Source organism: Mixophyes fleayi, unplaced genomic scaffold, assembly GCF_038048845.1.
Source record: "Mixophyes fleayi isolate aMixFle1 unplaced genomic scaffold, aMixFle1.hap1 Scaffold_26, whole genome shotgun sequence".
Classification (NCBI taxonomy): domain Eukaryota; kingdom Metazoa; phylum Chordata; class Amphibia; order Anura; family Limnodynastidae; genus Mixophyes; species Mixophyes fleayi.
The window spans coordinates 944187-952454 of NW_027446695.1; the positions used below are offsets into that span (position 1 = coordinate 944187).

The 8268-nt window shown below is 38.1% G+C and overlaps 1 long non-coding RNA gene across 1 annotated transcript; it reads right to left on the reverse strand.

The window, feature by feature from the left end:
* Positions 1-391: 391 nt before the first annotated feature.
* On the reverse strand, positions 392-7108 carry LOC142125338 (uncharacterized). The gene is made up of 2 exons (XR_012684858.1): positions 6370-7108; positions 392-1193 (listed from the first exon to the last, which is right to left on the reverse strand). It is a non-coding gene; the product is annotated as an uncharacterized LOC142125338 (long non-coding RNA).
* Positions 7109-8268: the final 1160 nt, after the last annotated feature.

Below are 8268 nucleotides of genomic sequence, written 5' to 3' on the forward strand. Positions count from 1 at the left end.
TCCCTATTAGTTCAACTTCAAGGCCATAGGCTCACATATTGCAAAACTGCAAGTTAACAGAAAAATGAATAATCTCTTCTAGCAAATAATATTTCTATACAAGTTACAATAAAATGGCTGAACAAAGGCCTTATGAGGCCTTAACAAAAAATCATATTTAACATTTCCCATCTTTTATTCAATTTTCGACCCTTTCTCCTCCTACCTACCTAATCCTATCTATAGAACCACATTCTTAATAAGCAGGTACTTATACACATGTAGGAGGCCACATGCATAGAGTTGGTCCCCTTAGGAATCTGTCAACTCATCCCCCACTAATAAGCCTGTGATCCTCCCTGTCCTAACTTGATTTATGAGGAGATGCATTTTGGCAAATGTCCATGTCTAGAAAAGATGGTTTCTTAGAAGATGGTTTCTTAAAAGATGGTTTCTTAGAAGATAGTTAATGAGTCTATAGTAGTTCTGCAGGCCTTGCATGTCCTTTGTTCAATCTTTAGTAGTTTCTTGTTGCAAACTCTGCAGTTCTTTGGCTTTGCTAGTCCAAATAATTCATGACACTCATAGTCTGGTCAGGTTTCAGAAGTAATTTCTGTGATCATCAGAGGTTCGGGATTTTCAGTGGTTCCCTTTTTGGAGAGACAACAATCAAGTGTCAGTAACTTCTTAATCAGCCATATATTTAGTTTCATTATCACCTATACGATCAACAGGATTGCAAAACCATTTGCTACTAATGCCAATATTTCCAATATCCAACATGAATCATTACTGACAACTTTACCAATGAGGTTATGCATCTGCACAAAGACATTTTCAGAGTTTACTCTACTATGAGTGCAAATTGTTGAGCACTCCTTCCCATATGTTTCTCACAGTGGCATAGGCAATATGTCACTTAACTGTCTGTTTCATACTGGGTTAGGGAGGCCTTAATCCCTACTTCAGTCACAATTATTCTGGCAAGACATATCAATACAATGAGACAGTCATTTCTATTTATCAGAACAAGACTCCCCTGATTTGAAGACTTTGCAGTGTTATGCGTGAATCCAGGTGTCTCTTTCCTGTACTTTCACTGCCATGGGAGTCGTCAACAGGACTTGATAAGGACCCTTGTATCTGGGTTCAAGACTTCTCCTGATGTGCTTTCTCACGACCACCCAGCCCCCCAGGGTGCAGTTTATGGGTACCTGTATCAAAATTAGGGTTTGCAATGGAGGAGAATATTTGATCATGTATTTCAGTTAGTTGTTTCTATAATAAGGCAACATAATTCAACAAATCACTATATACATGGTGTAGTTGCTATGGAAAATAACAGCCTGTTCTGTTTGCTGTGCCAAACAATATCTCATATGGTGTTAAACCTGTGTCTTTCCTAGCAGTATTTTTTACTGAGTGCAGGTAAACATGAGATCCATGGCAGACCTGTTTCAGCCATTATTTTCTGCATTTTCAATTTCAGTGTACCATTAAGGCGCTCCATACATCCTGAACTTTGGGATCTGTAGGGGGTGTGATAGTTTCTGGAATCCTTGCCCCGTAAAGTGTATCCCTCTGTCACTTACAATGACCTCTGGTACACCATATCATCAGATTACCTCATTCGCAATTTTCTTGGCTAATGCTTTAGCATTTGCTTTTCTATACAGCCATGTCTCCAGCCAGTGACTAAAGAAGTTGACACAGACAAGCACATTCTCAAAGCCCGAGCATTTGGGAAGTTATAAAGTCTATCTGTATCCTCTTATAGGGATATTATGTCTGGGGTGTGCTTTTCCATAGGACAGACTTACTCGGGTTACTTTGTGCACAGACTAGGCATTCTGCCACTAACGACTGTGCTGCTTGGGCGAACCCTGGTACTATCCATAAGCTGCTAGTGAGTACAACCATAGCATCTTTTCCCAGATGCACTTTCTCGTGTGCTATATTGGCCATAATGGGATAAACTACTTTTGGCAGACACAAACGCTGACCTTTACACCACTCCTTGCACTTCTAGTGCTCCATGTATTGCCCAAGTCTTTTTCTTATTTTCTGTTGCTTGTCTTTCCATAAGTTGGAGTGTGCTCTGGTCAAACAGGGGTCAGGGGGTCACCATGTAAATAGACTCCCCTTGGGGTACTGGGGCTATGGCGGCTTCTCGTGCGGCCTGGTCTATTTCACTTAGCTTCGGGGGTAGTATCTCTGTGTGTGTCTTCACCTTCATCACTGTTTGGAGGACAGCTGGAATGCAGTGAACAGTGCCCTGGTATGTTCATCATATTGACTGGTTTGCTTGCTGAACCCATAAGGTCCCTACTTTTCCATACAGGGCCATAATCATGCGCAATTACAAATGCATAACTTGAATCAGTGTAAATATTTACTCTTTGTCCTTTTGCATATATGCATGCAAGTGTCAGGGCCTTTAGTTCAGCTTCTTGTGCTGACATGTGACTCGGTAGAGTCTGTTGAATCACTATTTCTGTGTGTGTGGTTACAGCACACCCTGTATACGGGACAGGATCTATGTGATAGTGTGAACCATCTACAAAAAGAGTGATGTCTGCATCTGGTAATGGTTTATCTTTAATGTGAGATAAAACCAGAGATTCTTGTTTCATTAGTTCTATGCAATCATGTTCAGAAAAATTTTGTTTGCATTTTTTTTTTTCCTTTCTTTCTGTTCAAGCTGGAATGGAATTCCCCCAAATCCCTAGGGTAACCCCAATATATACAGGTACTTCTCCCATCTTTTGAAACTTGCTGCAATAAGGCAGCAGGATTCAACATTGTGCACTGCTTAAGTGTAACGTTACTGGGAGTAAGCAGTGCTACTTCATTAGGATAGGCTTCAGTAAGGAGCATGTGGAATCCAAGGAAAAGGTTCTTGGTTTCTGAGTTCCACAAAGTTTACACTCATTAGTTGGAGTGTACAGTACAACGGTTAAGACAGATGTGGTAACTTTAATTCTTCTGGAAGAGAAACACTTAGCTTAAATAACCTGTTAATAAGCCACATCATCAGTTCTATTAGTGTATATAATAATGTGTTGGGCCACAATACTCACAAACACATTCCTGCATTGGGTGTAAACCCCTGTAGTCATGGGTTGCTCTTTTCTTTATTTGGTTGGGTTAAACTTTCATATTAGAATTTTCTAATTATGTATAATGATCTATACATTACTATGGGCCTGAGTCTGGTTCTTCCAAACTTGGCTTTCCTTTCTAGTCTAGTACACATCTACAGCGCACAGCAAAGGAAAATAACGTGCAATCTATATTCCTCCTGCTAATATCAATGAACTCCCCTCTCTGGTCTCCCTTGGACCTTTAAAAAACTTAAAATACAGTTTACTCAGATTCCCCTTGTCTGAAGGTCTTAACATATATCTGTGAACATGAGAGGCTCTGGGGCCTCTTGTGCTTCCTTTTTTTTTTTTTTTTTCTTCTAATAAAAAAGGAAAGGGAGGAAGAAAATACACAGTGCGCTCGGCAAGTGTTATATGTCACTCATTTCACAATAGGAGGGAATGTCCTTTGTGCTGTATATCTTCATACTTAGTAAATCTGGCCGGTAACAAATGTTTTGCTTGTGCTTGGTTTCTGTCACAACGTACGATACCGTTAAGGTAACTGGGTGTCCTAGCACAATATCTATACTCTTTTCAAGCACTAAAGCAGAGTAGTATGCAAGTGACCTTAGCTTGCGACCATGTATTTGTGTCAGTACTCCTTGTACATGTGCACTGACTTCATAACAAAATAATGTGAAAGGCTTGTCATAATCTGGCAAAGCCAGTGCTGGCGCTGAAGTTATTTCAGCTTAAAATTGGTTAAACATTTGGTTCTGCTCAGAGGAGAGTATAAATGGCTTGCTATGATCCAGAAGTGCTAATGCAGGAGCACATACAATTGCTCTTAAAGTCTTAAATCTTTTTCATTTCTGTAAAAATATAGAATTCCCATCAATGCATTACCATACCCACAATAAAAAGAATTATTTACAGTATATGACAATTATAGCACAGTAAATAAGGGCAGTAAATGTCTTTACAAACACTGATTTACTCAAAACTGTAATGAGGATACAAATAAAAACCTTTTGCTTTCTGCACATACAGAAAAACCACCTAGTTCATGCATTTGCTATGCGAATAGCACATAAACTCTAATATCTCTTCCAAAACAAGGTAATCATTACTCAGAAGAGTTTACGTTATTTAAATCCTTCATTAGTTTATACTTATGTTTGTTGTGGTGCAAAGATGGTGCATTGGAAGTTAAATCAATGCAATCTGGATTGCCTAATGGGTCTTTGCAGCTGGAGACCTGTGAATAAAAAAACTTTTGCATAGAGATTAACATTTATTTACTAGGAATTACTGTAACTGTAACATGCGTGTATACTGTTATCAGGTAACCAGTGAACAGCTGCTAAAAGCTTAACTGTGACGCTATGCGTTCCATGCCTTGATTTCCTCAAAGGGGCAGTCCCTAATTTCACAAATAGAGAATGTCAAAGTGACGAGACCTGGGCGAGTGTTCAAAGCCACTCCTTTCTTATCATCTCTTAGTACAGCCCTTTTAAATGACACTAATTAAATTTCCGGGTTTAGAAACATTCAATCTGGAATCTTGGTTCCAAGTATTCAACCATTTTAAAAGCAGCACTGTCTCATAAATCAGAGTACTCTCGTTAGACACAATACATTGTGTCTGTAAATCATTCAACATTTTCTCAACAAAATCTCTCTCCCGTGACCAAATATTCACAAATATTTCTAGATTCTGTGATTTTCGTGTTCAAAGTAAAAATATATTCACTTAAGTCTCGCTCACAGACGACATTTTATCTCGTAACATTTCTTTAAAGGCATAACAAACCCTCCTGATTTCTGAGAACATTCATCAGCGCCATTTTAACACAGATAAAAACAGCATGTAAGCTCACTCCCACAATTTTCAACTTCATTAAAGAGAAAGCTATATTTCTGAACTTCAGAAACAAAATTATTTTGTTCAAATACAGAAACGGCTTGTTGGATCCCAGCCAGCTTTGTTCTGACACTAGTACTTATAGTGATAATGTACATTATTTACAATCTTGTCCGTGCAATCGGACCAAACATTTTAAAACTTCTTTTGTATCTTTTTAAAAGCTTATCATTAAGCAATGAATGTACAACTTTTTCAACCTTGAAACATGTCTCTTGTAAAAAACGGACAAGACAGACAAACATTGTGATTTAAAGTAAATCAAACATCTCCCTTATAGAGCACTAAGACAGAGAACAAACAATGTGAATTATCACGGATCTCTCTCACACGCAGTAAGACGGAGACAAAACTCACATACAGAGAAAGAAAACTTAACTGACATCTTCCAGCCTACTGCTGTGGAACTACAAGTCCCAGCATTACACTAAATACAAGTTAGCTTCAACATGTTATCATCAAACAGCACTCCGGACACATTTTTTCAATTTTACATACATTGTCAAAAAACAAAAAACAGTGTGCTTCTTATCTCAACACACTGAAATCATTTACACAGAATAAGGGAGGGGCACATTTCACTTATTCAGCTGCACAGGATCAAACATACATTTATAATATACAACCTACTTGATTCATTATTCAGCTTCCGATGCATTTAGCATATCCACATATATTTCGACTTTTCAGATCTCTTAACTTTCCTGTGCCACCTCAAACAATCTCTTGGGGTTTGATCTCAATACCCCTTTGTTCTTGTCACATTACCACTTGCAACACCTTTGTTTCTCCATCCACACATATCTTTGGCTATCCCCGCTTTCTTGAAAAATTCCCTGCAGACCTTCTACTCCCCCATTTCCTTTAGTCTTTGTGCATCATATCTATGAGGGAGCTGCTGTCATTTGTTTACTATCTATATTACTCGTATTGACAGTATTCTGTTGAGTCCAAATCGGGACTCTTATCTAGTTTCTGTGGGTTGTCCTTGCACTGGACGTCCCGTTCTGTGGACTCCTTGTACTGGATGTCCGTGCTAAATAGCTTCTTTGACAGTATCTGGGACGAAGGTCTTTTGGAAATCTCTCTTACACAATTTGGGCAGATTACAGAATCTCCCTTCTTTGATATACCTCTGGGGATGGTGTCTAAAATGTTCACTCAATGTTCAAAACAATAACTCTCTAAATCCCTCTATTCCATTACATGCTTCTTTTCTCAATGTCTTATGTGACTTTTATGCTTTATACATCATACATAGGTACAAACACATGCACTCAAAATTCAATCATCTTTCAAAAATCTAATCAACAATACAATTACAGTAAACAAATTGGGTTAATACTGTATTATATTAATCAGATGATACTTGAGACTCACAAATTCGCGTGTCAGGTGCCTCAGACAGACATGAGGTGACCCAGACTAGGAAGACCAACGAGTAGAAATCTACTGACCGCGGATGTTGGGGTTCAATGTGCTGGGAAACCTCCGTTGTCTGTCTTGTAGCCTGCTGGACAGCGAATCTCTGTGGCGACCTCCAAGTTGTTAGATCTAAAATTCTGACCCAAGTCTGCCTGTGGTGTCAAGTATATCTGGAAGCGCTTCAATCAGCTGGAGAGAATTGACACAGACCAAGTTCTGTATACAAGGAATATTCTCTAGTTTATTGATACAAAGATACAGGTTTTTATAGGCTTCTGAATAAATGAATCCTACGTCATATGCATACAATAGTTTATACCACTAGTTTATGAGAAGCGCTACTGATTAACTTTCTCACGTATTCTTGAGGTGTTTACTTTTCTCCCCCTTCTAAGGACAGATGAGCCTATTATTTCTTATCTCAAGGGGAGTTGGAGATATGCTATGTGCAACACCATGGATACAGTTCCCATACTACCAGCTGGATATGAAGCTCATTATTGTTTTCATAACTGGTTACATTCTTCAGGTGTTCCCTATTAGTTCAACTTCAAGGCCATAGGCTCACATATTGCAAAACTGCAAGTTAACAGAAAAATGAATAATCTCTTCTAGCAAATAATATTTCTATACAAGTTACAATAAAATGGCTGAACAAAGGCCTTATGAGGCCTTAACAAAAAATCATATTTAACAATATCAACAATGGCCTTATCTGTGTGAAGTTTGTATGTTCTCCCTGTGTTTGCGTGGGTTTCCTCCGGGTGCTGTGGTTTCCTCCCACACTCCAAAAAACATACTGTTAGGTTAATTGGCTGCTATCAAAATTGACCCTAGTCTCTCCCTCTCTGTCTGTGTGTGAGTGTGTGTCTATATTAGGGAATTTAGACTGTAAGCTCCAATAGGGTAGGGACTGATGTGAATGGGTTCTCTGTACAGCGCTGCGCTATTAGTGACACTATATAAATAAATGATAATGAGGATGATGATGATATGTGTTTACTATGCCTATACACATAGCCAGCTTTCACACTTGATTGGCAGATTAATGCATCATTATTGCTAAGTTTGATAACAGTTGTCTAATACAGTGACACTGGTAGAGAAAACCACTATAGACATTCACATAAGCAGCTCTCATCATCATCATTTATGGCATAAGACTTCTTTAATTATACTAAGTTTTTGAGCAGGTCTGCATTATACTTAATTATATAAGGGAGATGTACTTTTAGTAAAAAGTAGCTCTCCAATTTCAAAAGTACATCAACGTAGTATTAATACTTAGATTTAAAGATTTTCTGGGATAAATGAAATACATTCCCAGCAGCCATCTCCCTTTGCCTCTATCTTATTGCATATTTTGTCCTAATGTGCTTTCATATTTACATGTCACCATGTTTCCATTGGCTAGTACCTTAAAGTCAGATGTCTGTCAAGCAAACTGACCAGTGACAGAATTGCTTTGTGAGGTTTACATCTTTATGACATCAAATGCTTCACATGAAAAATGCAGTTCATTGTCAAAAATCAGCTATATTAGGAGAGTGAGAATTGTGTTTTAGCATCAATTACACACTAAATATGCTGTCATTGTGTATGTTTAATGGATGTCTTTCAGTTTTAAAGATAGACAGACGGATAGATAGATAGAAAGATAGAAAGATAGATAGATAGAAAGATAGATAGATAGATAGATAGATAGATAGATAGACAGACAGACAGACTGATTTCAACTGGAAGCAGTGCTTACATATTGCTTAATTTTTGGTGGTTATTAAATAGTATGGGTAGGCAAGAAAAGTGCATATATCTTTTATTAGCATAAACTTACCCAAATGCGCTCTTGCATAT